The 20424-nt window shown below is 35.8% G+C and overlaps 1 protein-coding gene across 2 annotated transcripts in view; it reads right to left on the reverse strand.

The window, feature by feature from the left end:
• LOC121863231 (bromodomain-containing protein 3-like) overlaps window positions 1–20424 on the reverse strand; it is a 244323-nt gene that overhangs the window by 222695 nt on the left and 1204 nt on the right. The gene's annotated exons all lie outside the window — the stretch shown is intronic.

Consider the following 20424-nt stretch of genomic DNA (forward strand, 5'->3'; position numbering starts at 1 on the left):
GGATTTTTCTGGAAAAAATTTCAATTCCGGGTCCGTGAACAAGTTCCTGGGGTTGAAAATCAGGTGTCTTTTCTCGAGTAGGAGGGGAGGGAGGGGGAGGGGGTTCAATCCGGAAAAAAAATCCCCTCCAATTTTTTTCCGGTTCTAGGAGCAAATTCCAAGGTTGAAAATCAGATGGATTTTCTAGAATATTCAGAGAAAACTTATGGAAATTCAGAATTTATCCCTGGTCTAGGAGTCAATTCTGAGAATGAACCAATGCGTAATTCATAAAAATTCTTAGAAAATTCCAGAAACTACTGTACTTTGTTCCCAGTCTGGGAGCAAATTCCAAGGACGACCATACATAATTCTGGAAAATTCCAGAAACACACTCCAATTTTTTCTGAGTAAGCAGATGGTGGCTAGCTTGCAAGCCTTTTCCCACAGTAAATCATGTTGTACTTTCCAAATTTGAGTGTTTGTGTGAAAATGACCCCTAAAAGACTGCCTAGTGCCAGCTCTAGTGAAATGAAACTTAAAATGCAGAAATCAGTGATGACCCTGACAAAGAAAGATGAATTACTAGAAAAATTAAAGGAGGGGATGAGTGCTGCCACAGCTGGTCAGTTGTTTGGTATACATACTGTATACAGTAGTGCACTAAGATAGTACAGGGGGGGGGGATAAGTTGCTATTCACGACTTTGCTTATTCACGCCATTACTTAGAACCCAACCCCCGCAAATAACAAGGCTTAACTGGAATGCACAATTTCCAAAATATTGCAAGAACTTTTCCCAGTCCCCGGAAAATTTCCAGGAATGTGAGGCTTTTACAAGTTTGAGTCATCTCGTTACCTTGAAATTTCTCATCCTGAAAGAGCTCAGCGCCAATTATTACAGCTAAGGGGAATATCACTGTATACTGTATAGACATACAGTATAAAGATTTGCCAACCTCCCAGTAACCCCTTCTACCACCATATCACCCTAAGCACCACCCACCTACAGTTTCCCATAAGCAGAATACCATATAGTGATATCTCCGTTAGACAAAACAATTGGCGCAGAGCACTTCTGGGAATGAGAGATTTCCGGGTAACGAGACGACTCTCAAAGCCTGAAAAAATCGCTCATCCCCGGAATTTTCTGGGTAGCAGAAAAATTTTCTCGGGAGTTCCAGAAATTGCCCATTACACCATCTGTCGAACCCAGAAAAATATCCCCTATGCCTGGAACATGCACCTGATTTTCATCTCTCAAACCCAGAAAAAAATGCCCTCATCTCTGGAATTTCCCGGGTACTAAGAAAATTTTATCAGAATTTTCCGGAAAACGTGCCTCTCGGAAAGTTTCAATTCCAGCCATCGAAGAGTTCCAGGTTTCAGGGATTCCGGCTAACAAAGATATGACTATACAGGTATATTCTAATATAGATTAAATAAACTTGATACTGTACTATACAGCTTTATTAATGATACATTGGACCACCATATTATGGAATGGATGTATTCTTGAAAAAGTGGCTGTATCACAAATTTCCATTACTTTGACCACTTTTCTCCTATACAATACTCTCATGTTAAAAGTGAAGATGTGTACACGGGAATTTTTGGGGTTAACTAAAGTTGCAAAAAGCTATATTCTAAATGGAAATACAGTGATATCTCCATTAGCCGTAACAATTGGTCAAGAGCACTTCCGGAAATGAGGAATTTCCAGGTAACGAGACAACTCTCTCAAAGCCGGAAAAAAATCCCCCATCCCCAGAATTTCCCGGGTAATGGAATAATTTTCTCAAAAGTTCCAGATATTGCCCCTTACATCATCTCTCGAACCTGGAAAAAAATAAATAAATCCCTCATCCCTGGAAATTTCCGGGCAACGAAAATTTTTTCCCCGGAATACCTGTATCCAGAAAATATGCCTGATTTTCCTCTCTCAAACCCGGACAAAAATCCCCCAGCAACGGAATTTTATGGGTACCAGGAATTTTTTTACGGAATTTTCCAGAAAATTTTAATTCTGGCTATCGGAGAGTTCTGGGTTTGAGGGATTCCGGCAAGCGGAGATATTACTGTATACAATTCTTAACAAACTGATTATACTTTAGACACTTCATAGCTTTACTTACCACAAATATTAGTAAATACCGTACATAAATTTTAGGAATGGCATGAAGTTTTTCTCCAGGATTAAACCTCCATAAAACAAAGAGTTTTACATCCAGTACAATTTATTTATGTGCTTGTTTAGTTGTATTACATACTTGCATTTGAACTTGCTGACCTTTATGCAAACATCTTGAGGAGAATTACACTTCATTGTGGATAAATCTTGAAACAACACATAGACGCGGAGGCAGATTGAAAACAAAGCCCACTACCAACGCCGACACGCACAAATGCAATTATAATTTCTTAGAAAAATTTTGTTTTTCACATTCAGTGATTAAAATTTTTCCATACTGTAGTTATAATAAAATTCCTTAATGGTGAATTTACATTCCATAACACAGGGGTCCAGTGTACGATACCAGTATTTTGATTAATAAAAATACTGTATACATGTATTTTTTATGTTTGGAGGGGGTGAGGGTAAATACAGTTCATATCTCCTTTAATATAATAGTACTCAAAGGAAAAAATGGCTTTGATTTACGGAATGTTTTTCAGGAATACCCCTTACATAATTCGAAGCACTCTGTACAGTACTTCAACGCAAAAGGCGTATTAAATCCCCAAATGAGTATACAAAATTAATACGGAAAATGCACATGAAAAACAAGCTACCGTATGTGAGGTTTTGTGTGGAGACCCTTCCACCCATACCTTAAATTCAAGTAGATCCCCAAAGTAGAAAAACGACAAAACAGCTGCAAATCAATAACATTACAAGCATAACAGCACCTTACAGAGATTAAATATAACCATAATAGGCTACACCCACACCATAAAGGAAATGTATGTACAGCCTGTAATGTAGAGAAGGCTGAAAAGGTATACCCTATCTCTTAAAGCCCTACCACATTAAATTAACCCCTTCACATGGAGAGCCACTTTTAGTACTGTTGGCCGATGCCAGACGATTTTATTCAGCTCAGAAGCAATACTGCACACATGGGGTTAAACTAGCTTTAGCATCTGTTTAAAAATTCATCCAGCCAATCCCAATCTACCCATCAAAATCTCCCCACACTCTAAGCACTAAAATTCATAGCAAGATACTCCCCACCACAGCTAAACTACGCCAATACTCAGCGGTAGAGACAATCAACCAGCATTTACACAACCTAGCAAAGAGACTGTACAGTAACAAAATTATGAAATCTGATCAAGAACTTCATCAGTGGCTACCACTATGTACAGTACTGTAATGACAGTAACCACAGATGATGCCCACAAAGCCTAACTTTAAAGCTAGGCAAGTTTCTCCCTGGAGCATCCCATAAACTGCCAGTGGAATATAATACAGTACAGTATAAGGCCTCAGTACTACATACCATAAGATAAGGAAAGTAGTACACTGAATACCATACACTATCACAGTTTAAGACTGCATATGGTACAACAATCTAAACAACCTCCAAATTACTTTTACCAGTGGTAACAAAACAAATACAGTACAACATTCCCAATACCCTTTTAACATGTCAGCATGCTCGTCTCACAAGCGAGCGGACCCAGGTTCAATCCACGGGCAGGGTGAAACTATGGGTAAGTTTCTTTACGTCATTTGCCTCTGTCTACCCAGCAGTAATTGGGAAGCTGGATGTTAATAAATTTGTGGATCATGTTCTGGGGTAATGGTCAGCCAGTCCAGTTGGTGAGTTGTCCGGTCTTCTCGGACCATTCCTTGACACTGGGTCACACAACTCATTAACTCAGGGTGTGGTTGTGGTGTTGGCGACAGCTTCTACACCATAATAAATTCACGCCTAGGTGGCCCTTGGGTCCGCCATCTTCGTTACACGAGGGGCAACCATTATAATACAGCACAGTGCAATTCTAACTTAAAAACCTTAACTTGCAAAACTGTACCGGTATGTCTGCCAACTACTGTCACCCCTTCATATTTTTAAACTTCTAAATTTCTCTCCTTCCTCTACTAACCTACTTTCAATCCCTTTCATTCTATTCTATACTGCAATTAGAAATGCCTTTCATAATTGCATTTAGTACCTGAGGCTTCAGTCAAAACAAATAGTGCTCCCCTTCTTCTGATAACTGTGTCATTGCAGTATAGTTAGTAACATGGTAATTGGACACCTTTTACAAAGAAATTCCAGTTGTCTGCCTTATTCACCAAGTCTTGTTTTAAATACTAAACCTACATTCTGAATATAGAAGTACATGAGCCAACCACCAGACGGTGTCTGTTTTGACCCGTTAGCTTAATTAACAAGAATTATGTTTAACAACCTTAGTTAAAAAGTAAGTTTTACACAGTACTGGTAATATAGTTACAACATACAACAGTCCCAACCCCCCACTATCCTCCATAGACCAATCATGTTAATTGTCTGTAATCAGATTTCAAAAGCAAGACAAAAGAAAATTGGCTTAAGCTGTTGTTCACTGCAGAACTGAGTAGTACTGTAAGTGCTAAAAAGATCAAGTACAGTCCTGAACATACAGTATATAATTACTAGAAAAAGTGTGCCAACCTCCACATCCTTCATCGTCCAGCTATGATATTTGCTATCAAATATAAAGAGCTGAAACTAGAATTAAATTACAAGCTCAAAGAAATGGTCATTGTTAAATTTTATCCATGATAAAAGAACAAAGTTAAAAAGAAAAACTGCACTGCTTCTCATACACATCCAACACGACACACACAAATGCAGGCTAACCTCCCTAATCATCATCTTTTTTTTCAGTCACATTTTTGTGGATTGGTACCCATTTTCAATCTTACAGGAACCTAACCTACTTTTTTCCAAAGGCTAGTTCACTTCAGTAAAATTAAAATTAACGAGTTGGAGATATTTCTATGGTGAACCTTAAACATTACATTAACCATTGTAGGTTTGTGTTTGGTGGTTGTTGATTGATCTGAGGTTGGGTACATAATGGGGGTGTACAGTCCAATATGAAATGGATGGATGTTGACTTCTTTTGAGAAATAAGGTATGAGAGAAGTGAACTCGTGATAAACAGTTGTAGGTCTTACATATAATGTAACAAAAATCAATACAGTTAACCCTCACTTTACGCGGTTAATGTAACCCGGAGGGTACCGCGGAAAGCGAGAAACGCGTAAAGTGAATAACATAACATATGGGATTAATTGAAATGGAGTCCAGGCCGATCCCCAAACTCCACTTTTTGACGACACATAACTTTGTTGTAGTAAAAATAACATCTTAATTTTATGATGGTACATGCACACAATTAATACTTAAGAGAAATAGAGAAATACAGTCGCCAAGTTAATGTCCATTCAAATAATGGACACGACTCCCTCCCCCTCTTCTCACACTACACTGCTGGCTCTTCCCTCTGAGAAATTTTGGGGGAAAACCAGGTATAGTAATAAATAATACCTCAAACTAAAGTTAGGATAATATAATTGACATTGCTGGATTCCTTGTAAGACCAGGAATATTTTGAATATAAATATCATATATTTTGCACAAAAGATAACATATTTACTCAAGAGTAAACATTATATCTAAAATTTGTATGTCTAATGCAAAATCTATGATGTTTATATTCAAAATGATCATCAAATTGTAAGAATTCCAGCAATGTAAATTATATTCTGGCCGGATAATTTGTATGAATTTTATGAGCTAAATTAAAAAAATTATACTTCACCCGTGTAAAGGGGTACACCCACCGCGGAATGTGAGCATCCTGGGTTCTGGCAGGGCACCGCGTAAACGTGGAAACGCGGAATGTGGGACCGCGTAAAGTGAGGGTTGACTGTACATGAGATGTGTAAACCTATGATTTACATTACAGTAACTTCTTATGAAACCAGACTTCTATCACCAGTCTCAGCCAAGCAATCCAATGATTCTTTAATTATTTGGATGCTGAGGTTTGAATGGTTCTGACAAAGCAAATAATAATTTAGAACTTAAGGCAGAGGCTTGGCAATAAAATGCAGGGAAACTGGCAGTCCATCACTTTACACACAAAATAAGGATTATCCTTTTCCTTTGAAAATGTAAAGAAACATCTTTTCCCCAAATCAATCAATATATCCTCAGCTAATTCACTCACATTGTTGCTCCCTGGAGACACAGTATCGTACATGTAGTGTAAGTATAAAGTACAATACTGTACTGAACATCGTCCAGTACAATACAGTACTTAGTGTACAGTACATTAAAATTCCTTATATACAGCAACTAATCTGATTCGGTTAACAATCATCATTAAGCGATTTGCATCAATGCATCAAATACCCTGTACAGTACTGTAAATACACTACTGTAGTTTTTTTTATGCAGTCTCCATATCAACACGGTCTGAGCCAAAAACTCGTACAGCAGTCCAATGTTGAGACACTGATTTCTCCCATCACTGATTAAAACCTAAACTACACCAGTGGATACAGCACATGCCTCTCATCATACTGATCATTGGTTCCATACTGGGGCACACCAAAGCCAACTCTCACTGTACTATCGTAAACTGTACCAACTTCCTCTTTAACAGTTCCAGTTCTCACAGCTTCGGGGTGGTGGTGGCAAGCTCTGGCAATAGATAGCATCAATATGTCTCTAATTGTGAGTCCAATACTGGGGGTCCCTAGGTTACGAACAGGTTCCATCCCTGAGGACGTTCTTAAATTGGATTTGTACGTAAGTCGGAACATATGTTATGTGCATGCCGTACTTACAGAACAATATTTAAAATCCCACTAAATCATTGCCAAAGTCCTTATATACTGTATATCTAAAATCAAGTGATTTTAGACAAAGGACAAAACAGAATGACAAAATACAGTAAATAAGTCACCAGGTATATAAAATACTTTACATTCAAACTTTAACCCCATTCATATTGGCGGGCGTTCGTAAGTCGGGGACCTCCTGTATGTATATATGTGGGATAAGTACATTTTTATTCCAAAATATTAATCTATCTGTAATACCAGTACACAAAAGTAAAACACAAGAGATAAGCATTGACAAAATGTTTTCAGAGATTAGACAGTGAATAGTGTTATGATAACAAGGACAAGGACTTGTGAATGTGTGGCACACAAGACCAGGACATTATTTTCCATAAATCTATTCATATTTAATAAATGAAAATAATAATAGCAATACAATATCTCCATTTGCCGGAATCCCTCAAACCCAGAACTCCCCGATAACTGGAATTGAAATTTCCAGAAAATTCAGAGAATTTTCCTGATACCTGGAAAATTCTGGGGAATGGGGAGTTTTTTCCGGGTTTGAGAAATGAAAATCAGGCGCCATTTCCAGACATTCAGAGAAAATTTTTCCAATACAGTACCCGGAAAATTCCGGGGATGGGGGATATTTTTCTGAGTTTAAGAGATGATGTAATGGGCAATTTCTGGAACTTCCAAGAACACTTTTCCGTTACCAAGAAAATCCAGGGATGAGGGATTTTCTTCCGGCCTCAAGAGAGCAGTCTCGTTACCCGGAAATCTCTCATTCCCAGAAGTGCTCTGCACCAATTGTTTCGACTAACGGAGATATCACTTATTGATAAAAGCTCACGCTAATACATTATTATAATTATAATATGTAGCAGCACCTATGAAAGTACTTGCTGAAAGGATACCGTAATCCATACTGGCTGTTTAATACGTATTTATCATTTCACCACATATCCGCTTACTAGCCATTTGAGTGGGTGGTCTGTGATGTGTGGAGGCCACAACAGATAACACCCTTCTCACATCCGTCTTGGACAGGGATTGAACCCACGACACAACAGCAAGAGATACACATTACCACTGTACCACCACCCCTGCACTTGCTCTCAATGGCACTCAGACTATCCTGTCTCATAGTAAGATAAGTTGATTTATCAAGAGTTCATTTTGTCATATACTATAGATTTAGATTGACAGTAAGGCACTTATAATGCATTTATTTAGGTTATTCTTCCAATATTACATCTCTATGCTTCAGTTTCTGGTTATTTTTTTTATAGAACATTACCATATCCAATGTTATGATTTTGTGCAGTACTGTACAGTGCTTCAATTGTAGTCTTCTGGGATAGTGTTTGGATCATGCTAAAACTGGGACCCAAATCACGGTCTTGCCTGGAATCAATTACTGCAACTGGAGAGTGTGACTTGTACTTAACACATGCGATGAACATTTTAGGAATAAATAAACAGGTACGTACTCCTAATCCTCTCCACGTGATCTTGCCACTATGGTTGCCCACCCAATCTGACCACTAAGCCTTAAACTTCCATACTGAAATCAGGTCTACACAAATGTATGTGTGTTTCATTTCCCTTACTTTTGCATGTACAGTACAGTACCTTGATAAGTGTACAGGTAGTCACCACTTACCATGAGTTCACAAACACGATATTCACATTAACATGAGGAACCAATTCGGGAAGTTGTTTACTTAGCACGAAAACATAATAGCATCATCATGCCTGCCCATCTCTGATGGTTTGCTGCATCAGTCTGCCCCTGGATCAGATGCATATTGCAGTGACTATTCTCAAGTGTTTCTTATGTCCTTATTATTAACCTTCACCGACATGAATGCAAAGTGACAAAAAAGTAACAAGAGTGATGTTGATAGCAATAGACCAAGAAAATATGTTTTGTTAAAGATAAAAAAGAATGCAATTGAAAGTTTTGAAAAGAGAGAGCACCCTGCTGACATAGGTGCAATTAGCCTTCATAAGACAACCATACATAAAAATGTGGTAATGTACGTTCACAATTCCTAGTTCTTACTATCACAACATTCTCTGGCAGACTATTACTATATAACTGTTCACAACTCTTACCGTCACAACATTTCCAGCAAGTTAATTCTGCACAAAGGTTCATATTCTTACTGTATCAATATTCTCGTAGGTTATTACTGTACAACAGTTCACAACAAAAAAATTTCTGGTTTCTTTAAGTAATTTCAATACTGTATGTTCCATTAAGTTTCTAAAGGTTTAATAAATAAATATAAAATCAAGTAAGACGATCAGCAGATGAAAACATAGTTTCTACTAGCACAGCCCACCACTATGCTATCCTCTCCAGACATCCCAAATACAGTAAAGAAAACAAAATCCCTTTAATTCTTTTGCTGCATCAGTCATTTTCAGCCTGAACAAGTGCAGTCCAGGAAGCATTTGTTCAGACACAAGTTGTTATATTTTGTTAAAATGTGTTTTGAAATGATGGAATTAGTGCAGACGTGAGGAAAAGGTGGCATCTTAAGAAGTTTACTTAATCCTCTTCGTCACTGGTCAGTTCTCTACCGTACCATATCCTTTTCGTCTTTTATGCTTTATTTCCGAGAGAAGCATCAAATATTGTCAATGTTTTTAAGTAGAGGAGTCTAAACCATATGAAAAAATCCATCTGCTAATGGCAGCCTTGATTAGCCAACAACATCTACAGAGTACCACATGTGGTTCATGGCCTCATGAGTCACCAGAGTCCAAACTGCAGTCCAGGGAGAAGTTGGTCACACTCAAGGTGTTATAATTTAGCAAAAGGTGTTTTGAAATAGTGATATTTGTGTTCAAGTGAGAAAAAGTAGTATCCTACTCTAGCTCACTCTCTCTCTTTCCAACACACATCTCTATCTTTTACCAGACTCCCCCATTGACAGACTGGTTCCCAGATAACTCAAGAATGAAATAAGTGTACTATACAGTATGTATAATCACAAATACCAAATAAAACAAGTGAATTAGTGCAATTATAAATTCCCAGAATTGCTGATACCATTGAACGGGTTAATCTACACCTGGGGTAAACATAATACCGTTACTGTCTGGCATTTTTTGTGATTTAGTTTAGTTTCCCAATCTTACAAAAAATTAACTTTATGTCCTAACAAACATGGAGTTGGGTAGTACTGTAATGGCAGCAAGAACTGGTTCCAGCTCAACACATATAGAAATTATGATTGCCATAGTTTAGAGTAGTGAGCGATAATCAGTTGGTACGTACAGTAATAGGTCATGGGCAGTTGATCCTTTACCTAAGATGACTTGTTTTTATCCACCTTATAGTGATCTTAATTAGACAAACATTATTCTTCTCTGCGCCTTTCATTGAACTTGGTGTTACTTCAATTTATCCATTTTCCACTCATTTATTTTTTGTATGACAATCTGCTAATTCTGTATTTATATCACTCACATCTATAACTTAAATCACCAATAAGTATACGCATTAAAGAAGATTAAAAGTTGAAAATGAATCCCGAGTATTCAACAAGAATGGACTTCTGAAATATTTATTTTACTCGGGTGTATGATAAGGCCGAATGTTTAATACGCAGAAAAAGTGTACTGATAGCTCTGCTCAAAAATGGCTGGCATTGCCATTTTGTGTGTATAGTAAACATACTTGGATATCACTGAAATCCCATTGTAGGATAAAAAAAAAAAGAGCAGTGTATATTTTTACTATAACCTACAGTCCTTTTCAGCAGTACAAAGACTGTAGGCTATAGTCAAAATATTGTGCTCTCTTTTTCTGTGTTTTACCTTCTACAGAGTTATGATTTATGTATGGTTGACTCTGCCTCTATTCTATGTCCTGACAAGAAATTTTTTTTGGGGGGATGTGTTGAGAATATCACAGCGAGCCTACTTCTGCAGTTAAGAAATAAAGTACAGTACATTAATGGTATGTAATTTTCAATATATTTCACTGGCATTCAGGATTTGTGTTGCCAAAGATACAGCCAAGTTGATAATTAATGAAAGATATGATAAATGGATAATATTTATTGAGGCAGTAAATAAGTGTTATACTATTAAGAGTGGAGTAGAAAGTACTGATGTGTATGGCCACAGAAGGAATCCAAATCTTACGGATACTGCATAAATATTTGGTTGCTAAAGTATTATAGACCAATTTCTAAATCTAAGCAGTGCTGTGAACACACTTGCAAAAGTATTCCAACTACAATCGAGCAACTTATAACCCAACTTGAGAAATCTGAATCCCAACAAGGTTTGGGAATGACCCTGAAAAGAGTGTGGGAACCAAAGAGATTGGTTTACCTTTGGACATGAAGCAAAAACTGGGATTTGCCACTGCTGTACAACGTGAATTGACTCCCTGATTTTGCATTCGTTGCTGATATCACGGGCCACATTAACAAAATTAATTAAAAATAACAAAGAAAGATTTCCTTTGCACATGTTATATTACAATATCAGGGCAATTAAGACAAAACTACTACTGTACTTTTATTTCATGAGGCAGGAAACAAGCAGTTTGACCACTTTGAAGCAGATTACTGTTTGCAATGAAAACCTTAAAATCTTTGTTACTACTCGAGTTATATATTATCAAAATTTATTTGCCAATTACTGTAATCACCTCTTTTCTCCCATAGCCATGATGTTTATAGAACTGCAGTTGTGCCTCAGCTTTAACTTAAGAGACCTGTACTGTAGCTATTAATTTAGTGACACTCTTTTTTATGCTTCCCTTAATAATTGTGTAATTTCAAAAATAAAGGCCCATGCTAAAAGGATGTGTGTTGCTGAGATCCACACACATAAGACTACCTTGGAACAGTACTCAGCATTGTAACATCTGCAGAAACACCAGGCTTAAAATTTTTTTTTAACACATTAGCACTGTCATTCTCCGCACTGAATAAGCCTTTGACATCTTCATTTCAAATTCTTTCTAAGTGTTCTTTTCTTCATTTAGCCAAAATTAATTTCCAATTGGCCTACTTATTTCATGCGACAATTGCACATTATCTTTTAATACAATATGTAAATATACAGACTGTACTTTACAGTACTCTACTGAAAAAATAAATGCACCGATTTATTTTTATTGAAATCGTTTGTATCCTTTATTCCCTCGATGTACACTTGGAAAACAGGAATTTGAACTACAAAGTAAGCATTTACAATTTTAAGCTGAAAAACCATGTGGCCAGTGAATCTTAGACAGTGATGTGATCCACCAGCCAAAATAATACCCCCCCCTCCATCTAGGCTAACCTACTCAATGATTTCATATGTTTATTTCCCATCACTTGATAATATTACTGTACTACAGTACCTGTACAATGTAAATCTGCCAATACTCTACTGCATAAGTGAAATACACATAATTTCAAACACTAATCTGCCTATCTTAAAGGCATATCCACCTGCATGCATTTTGTATATGACCCATTTTAAATTTGACATGCACTAAGCCTCACACAGATGGATAAGTGGAATAAACTACCCAACTATACATGTATAGTAAATGCTAAAAATTTATTTAATTTACAAACCAATATGATAACTAGTCCTGTACATGAATCAGTAGAAAGATGAACAAGAAGTAAAGGCAAGCTTACAAGTACTGTACTAGCCAATTAAGAGCAACAAGAATCTTGCGATACTACTGTACTCGACTGGTAAGCTCGGTTGATAAGTTCTACCATCAGGGATTTAGGGGGCCCGGGTATATAAGTTTGCACAACAAGTTATGGAGAGCTAGTTCCAACACTTTCAATGGATGTGGCAAGAACAGATTTCAATGATAATAAAGATGAAATATGTTTTGAATGAAGTCTTCATATGAATGGATAAATTGATCTCTAACAATTCCTAAAAAATAAAAATAAATAAACAAATGAATTAAAAGTAAAAGAAGAACAGATTCTGCAGATACGAATACAACTAAAGGAACAGTTGTGATGTAAGAGTATACTGTGCCAAAGGATAAATAAAATAATGTAGCTGCAGTTGCTAAAAATGCACAAGACAATGGCCACACAGACAATCCAACTTAGCAAACAATTTGCATTGCAATGAACCATTCAAGTAACAAATTAAAAAAAAATTCAAACATTTTGTCAGGCAACAGAAGCATTTGTAGCTTATTTGTTACTAAAGATGCTTAGTGCAGCCAATTTATCCCATTTACTGTACTGTACCTCATTTAATACTACACCACCTTAGAACATAAATTCTTATACAACTCATTGTCCTGGAAGGTGGGGAGGGGTATTGGGAAAGCACCGTAACCACCAGGGAAACACACCACTCCTGCTAACATAAGCGATGCATGCTGAGCCCATCAGCACTCGCCCCCTCAAATTTTATTACTGCCTGCCAGCATGTATACTCTGCCTTATTTACTCTTATTTCTCACCCATGATATAATAGGAAAAGGCCTCTTAGTGTTAGTGCTGTAAATATGTAGTGACATCACTGAATGTAAAAATGCAGGTGTTAAGATGGATCAAAGCAGGTGAGCATCATGCTGATAAGCATTACATATGGTTTTGTTGACCAATGATACTGTATTGGTTTTGCTATTTGTCAGTGCATATTTAATAACATTAGTATTACAAAATGTAAATCTTTTACCCATTAAATATGTTCTACTCTACTGTAATAGCTACTGCTGGGAACACATTTCCACATTTATACTGTACTGTACACAATGTTATAAAGACCACCGTTTAGTGCAGTTTTGATTGGTGTTTACTTTTCCAGTACAGTAATGCATCCTGAGCAGTAAGTGATGTATGAGTGTACAGTGGTCCCTCGGTTAACGAACGGTTCGATTAACGAAATTTCGGTCGAATTACCTCCCTTGAGGGTCTTCAATTCGGTTAACGAACAAAACTTTGATTAACGAAATCCTTACGAACAATACGTTTTGTTGTGAACATCAGCTGATGGGCTAGTCTGCCAATTCAGTAATCTGTTCTATGTTTACATTCGTTTCCAGTGGAGTAAATATCAAGAAAGTTGTGCTCTTTAATATTTTTGCATTTTTTTATATTAAAATTATTAGTCATTTTAAAATTTGGTTACCATATTGATAATACGTATATGCAGTACAGGGAACTAGTTTTTTGTGCGTCCATCAGCCGCTTGACTCAGCCACCAGGCGTCAGTTTGGCTTTGTTGACAGTGGAGTGAACATCTATTTTGTTGGTGTCTTGAATATTTTTTGCATTTTTACATTGAAATTATTGGTCATTCTGAAATTTAGTTAACATATTGATAACATATAGTGCATTGCAGTGTTGATTTAAATATAATTATCTTGGATTACACCTAGTGAACTTAAAATTTTATTAGTGAAATGACTACATCAAGCATGGGTCCCCTGAAAGGTGATTTCTCCTCCATCCCCACTTCCTTCTCTTCTCCTTTCTCCTCCACCCCCACATCTAATTCCCATCATCATCAACCAGGAACCTTCTACATACACACCTCCAAGTAAGTGTACTTTACTGCATTTTTTACTTTGTATGTACTTTTCTGTGAGCTGAAACCAATTACTGTACCCAATATCCCATTGAAACAATGGATTCGGTTAACGAACGACTCTGCGGAACGAATGGTGTTCGTTAACCGAGAGACCACTGTACAGTACTGTTATAGGGAATGGAGTATGGATGACATATACACTATTCTGTTATTGCATGAAGGGCTCATGTTAAGCTTAATTTCCTGAAATACCCAAACAAGTTACAGATGTATCTTATTCTAAATCTCTACACTCATGACTACATCAACAACATAAGCTGATGTTACACAATATATTACAGTACAGTATAGCCGACATGAATTGTCACATCCTAAAAATATTAACGTAGTCTTGATTAATATATGATTTAGTACCATAGCCTCTATTGCTGGAGCTGTAACTTCCAGTGGTGATCTAAAATGTGATTTTCAGAAATTCATGTTTTTCTAATTTTCATCCCCAAGGATGATCATTTAAAAAATGTCTACCCAGATAGATATTTCAGGAACTTCTTGTGGAAAGGAAGGACAATAACTGAACACACTGTACAAATTAATGAAAGTGAAATGAGGGGAGTCCTTGTGTAACCTACTGTATGTGTGTGCTCAATTCTTATCACCCTGAATTATGAAGAGAAAAGGCTAAGATGGGGAAAAACAGCAAACTGTGGATAAGTTAGTGCTCTTATTCGTATCTTGGTAACTTAGACAAAATAAAATTTTGTACTGTATTACTATTAAGTGGCCATTACAGTACTAATAGGTGTACAGTACTGTTACTATTAGGATACATATGACAAATATGATTTACTATACAGTATTATGACTGTACTGTGAAAAATAACACTGTTGAGGTGTATTAGTTAATATGAATAGGCTGCATTACCAGCCATGACAAAATAGCCTGACAGGCTATTTTGTTAGTACATTGTTTATGTAACAGAAGCAACGATATAATAATATTTATTGTCTTATGCCCCCCAAAAATTACATATTTACAGAATGTAAAATTTTTTTTTAGATTTATACATTATCTCAAACGTGGAATAATAGCCATGGAGATGGTTTGTAATTGTATAGCCGACTCACCACCCAGTAGAACTAAGAGCAAGTGAGACTGAGCTGTGGATCAATTTATATAGTTAATTGAACACATTATAGTTTTTGTGTTTAATGATAATTTCAGACAAAAACAAGCCAATTTTCTTCTCTGACACTTTTAACGCATTTTACCCATAACAGAGATATATCCTGAGTTGAAAATCAGGAAACTAGTGTATTTAAACAATTCTAAGCGGTGACGAGAAATGGCAGGATTTTTTGTTGAATGATAATTTCAGAAAATAAGAAAATTTTGTTCTACAACACTTCTTGCATTTTACCCATAACAGAGATATCGTGATTCGTGAGTTAAAAATTGGAAAATGACAGGTACTAGAAAAGGTATAATTGCATTTGTTACCACCAAAAGTGACTAACCAAATCCCGGGAATTTTATCTTTGCAATCAATACCTTTCACAATTCTAAGACACCTTTCTTTTATGATGTTTCCCTCACTAATGACCAAAAACCAAGGTATTTAATATGCTGGAAAGTCCAATTAGGTTAGCTAAATTAGCAATACGTGGTTGATAATACAAAATATAAATATTTACATGTCATTACTGTACTTCTATTACATAAACAATGGACCAGCTAAATAGCCCAAAACATCCTGTCCGGCTATTTTGCCATGACATAATTTAACCACTGCCTATTTAATACTATAGTGGTGTGTAAGCCTGCTAAAATTATGGCATACATTACTAAACTCATGAGGTTCAGAGTACATATACAACATTACTACTAGAGGGCACACTTCTTTAGTAGGGTTTATAATTATAGTAAGGTGTATCAAAACTGGGGGTTGTTATTTTTGTGGGTTGTAGGGTATTATAGAGAAAGTTAGTAAGTTTACCATCTTTGCAACCAAATAGTTCCAATAGGAAAGAGTTTTGCAAATTAAAGAAACAAAACTTGCACATGCAATAAGCCGACAAAAAAGACAAATTTCAAATATAATGAAATGTTCGATCAATTGCGTGTATATATATAATATTCTATACTGTGCAGTAAGGCCTTGCTTAACGTTTCATTATAACGTCGCTCTTCTTTAGATACCCATGATTCGGATAACGTCCCGCCGATTCAGTATAACATTGACGCCCTCCTCCTCCGCTCCACTACCCACCAAACACCACCATCCATCAGTGAGTACAATGCAAAATGATTTAGTTTATTTATATATATATACTATTTTTTTATATAATTGACATTGAATTTCTGTATATGTAATGTACTTTATGGGGCAAAGGGAGGCTGGGGAACGTAACTCCCGTATTTTATCTATTTCGTATGGGGAAAATTTATTCCGTTAACATTGTTTCTGTTAACGTCGCGGTTTTCAGGAATGGAACCACGACATTAAGCGAGGACTTACTGTACATATACTGTGACAATGTAGAGGAGACTACCACAAATTCAAAGTAAACATGGAGTGGGTGGACACCAACATTCATCACTGACCAGCCAGTCACGCATTCTTGCAAAATATAAAAATGAAGATGCAACTACAGTACAGTATTTTTTTATATAATGATAGATCATTGAAGATACGTGAATCAGAAAACTTAATTACAAAGCTGTGCAACGCTATTCTCATTGGGGGATATCATTATTGTGGGACACATTGCTACTGTACTAAATGTTCCCTCTAAGTTGTGCAGCTGGAAAGTCAATCAAGTGCAGCACACATACTGTATAGTCAGCAATAGCAACATTTTTTTTCTGTATAAAAATAACATCATTGGAAGCACAAATTGTTAGCTATTCCTATTTTTCTATTCTTTCTACTTTTTGCACATCTATTGGTGAACAACAAATTTTATTCTGCATTGTGATATAAAAATTAAGAAGGAACCATGACAGCAGGATGTATTCCTATTGCAGGGGTTCACCTGTGTTCTAAAACTTTGAGAAGTTCTTAGGGAGGAGAGGGATGAGTAAGAGGAATAGGGAGTGTGGGATTTTTTTTTTAGGAATAACCTAGATAAAAGAAACATGATCTTATTTAATACATAAAATGTTCATCTAAAAATTATGGATAATAAATAAATAATGCAGCAGATGATAAACCATATAATGTAACATGTACTGTACAGTAGATGCTGTTTAGTAGTCAACATGGACAAAATTGAAAATGGTGATGAAGGACTTGCTTCATATCCCAAATCAATTTAACAAAACAATAAACACACTGAAAAACAGTGTTGTAAAGCCAATATAAACAAAGTTTGCTAGATATTTATATATTTAAGATTTAATTAATACTTTTGCAGAACAAATTTCTTACAGGAGATAAAAAGTGTTCAAATTCTATCATTCCACTGAATATATTAGAGTACAGTACCATATATGTGCTCCAATGTGTACATTACGAATGCAATGAAAAACCTTTACCAATAATTGCCATGACAGGTGGTTGTCTTTAATACAGTAAAGAAACAGATGAATTAAAGGAAAATGAAACCATGTGAGATGCAATGTGGAAAAATTTGATTATAATACTTCAAGCATGAATTTCTCTAATGAATAACATGAGCAAAAAGCTAAGTGGAGTGTACAGATGTTGCATAGAACAGCAACGTCAGTCTGTGTTGGCAATGTTTTAGCCACAATGAAAAAGTATGAAAATTATTTCATTATTTAGTGAAAAATTAACAACAAACACCATGAAATGCAATGTGTTTTAAAGTAATAATTCCCCATAATTAGTGATACAGTATAATCAAATCAAGGGGGCAAGAAGGCTGTTGCTGGGTTATCCTATAGCAACGAACTACCTGTAATACTTTCTTGCTGAGATAGCTATCTCCCAACTATGTAACAAATATATCTGCAAGTTCATCACTTCACAAAGACTGAGTAAATACAGTAATGTAACTAAAACTTTTCTGACTGAAATGTGTAACCATAAAAAGAATTTCTTGGCTTCATAGGATATTGATATTTCCTTTACATTTAATTTCCTTTTATTTACTCCAATAGTTCAGTATTCCCACCCCAACTATACATAATTTCACGCCTTGACGCACAAATCTTCAACACAATGCAAAGCTTTAACAAAAGCTTCAACAGTAATAAAATTCATGTATAATACAATACTCTCTATTTAGACTAACGAAACAATGCTGATCAAGCCCACCTAAACTAAAAAAAAAATAAGAAGCATGTGATTCATAACTGACTTTCAAGGGATATTCTTCATTAACTGGATGTAATTCAAAGTACTAAACACTAGCTATAAACCAAATAGCACTGAAATCAACTTTAACAATTTAATAGTTCAGGGTACAGTATTTTAATTATATGGAAAGCAAACTATATATACCATGTTCAAATGGCAACAAATTAAAAAGGACTCAGTTCTTAAAGCTCATAATAAATTTAAATAATAAAAAATAAAATATAAACACATGGGTCTCAATAATTCTGAGAAGTTACGGGAAATACTGTACAAGAAAAAGTGAAACAAGCACTGAAACAATCACTGCTTTAATGATAGGAACCAATATAGTAAATACTTCAAAAAAATATTTTCTTTTGATTAGATACAGTACGTGCCGAATTAAATATTAAGACCACCACCCCCCAAAAGTGTGATATACAGTACTGTATAACCAAAAAAGATTTCGAGCAGAAAGAGCTTGCATTAAGCATCCACGACTTCATAATAAATTAAGAAATTAACAGTAGTAACAGGCCAACTTATAACTGGAGCACCACTAATACAGTATATATCATTTCTGTACAGTGTTTTTAAGATTCTGTTCAACATTACCAAATCCATCAATGAACTGCTTATTTTTAAGAATGAATCACTAGGCACTATACGTACACTCAGGTGTGGCATTAATGTTCATCCCATCTAGTATACGGTCATCAAAACTATAACCTAAATTGGTCTTGAAAATTCTTCAAAGTACTGAAGGCACAGAGGCCTTTGTATACTGCCATTTCCTACATCTATTCAGTCACTCTCTTTATAATCCTGTTAATAGAGCCATTAACTACAACCGCATTCAAGGTAAATATTCGTTTAATGGCTGTGGCTCCTTTATATGCTTAAATACAAAAAAAAATAACTATTCTAACAACATTTTCAACTTCCTGTTGAAACCTAACCTAACCAAGCCTAACTTTAATAAACCTAAAATAAACAAATACGAAATTCTTGCCACGTCCATTAAACGAATATTTACCGCAGTCATTGACACATGGTCTTTTAAACATACAGTACTATATCAAAGAAACATTTGTTTAGTAGAACCCCCAATGTAGAGTACTGTATGACCAATAAAGCTACAGTAAATGGGTATATATTTACAATTACTATATTTAAAATGGTTATATAGCTTTCTTTGGAATTTCAACAAATTGTGTAATGCATAAAATCCAAATGAGAAAGGGAACTATAAAATGCAATTCTGATTTCCTGAGAACATAGTAAGTGTGCCATGATCTCCATACCTTCAGCAGTGACAAAAGAACTACTACTGTAAAGAACTATAAGTGACTTCAGACAGCAGTGAACCACTGACCTAATACACAGAGAGAAGACCAAGTCGGTACCATTAAGGTCTGCTTGGATAATTCATCACATGAAAGATAAAAATGTGTAAAAGCAACCCAGTAACTTTTAGAATTATCTATTTCTACATCAAGCAAGCTCGCAATATCAATTTACACATCAAGCAAGAACCTGCGATAACAATTTCTACATAAACCAAGAACCTGCAATGACACAAGCCGCGATTTGCCTTCAAAAGGCTTTCATAAAAGTGAACGACACAATCAATCGACTGGAGGGGTTAAAACACAGCACTGGTAATCATGTAAGAGCATCATACACATAGGTACTGGGGGTCACTTAATGACAATGGTTCTGCTTGCAACACAGGTGATGCTCTAC

This window comes from Homarus americanus, unplaced genomic scaffold (assembly GCF_018991925.1).
Source record: "Homarus americanus isolate GMGI-L3 unplaced genomic scaffold, GMGI_Hamer_2.0 scaffold46197, whole genome shotgun sequence".
Taxonomy (NCBI): Eukaryota; Metazoa; Arthropoda; class Malacostraca; order Decapoda; family Nephropidae; genus Homarus; species Homarus americanus.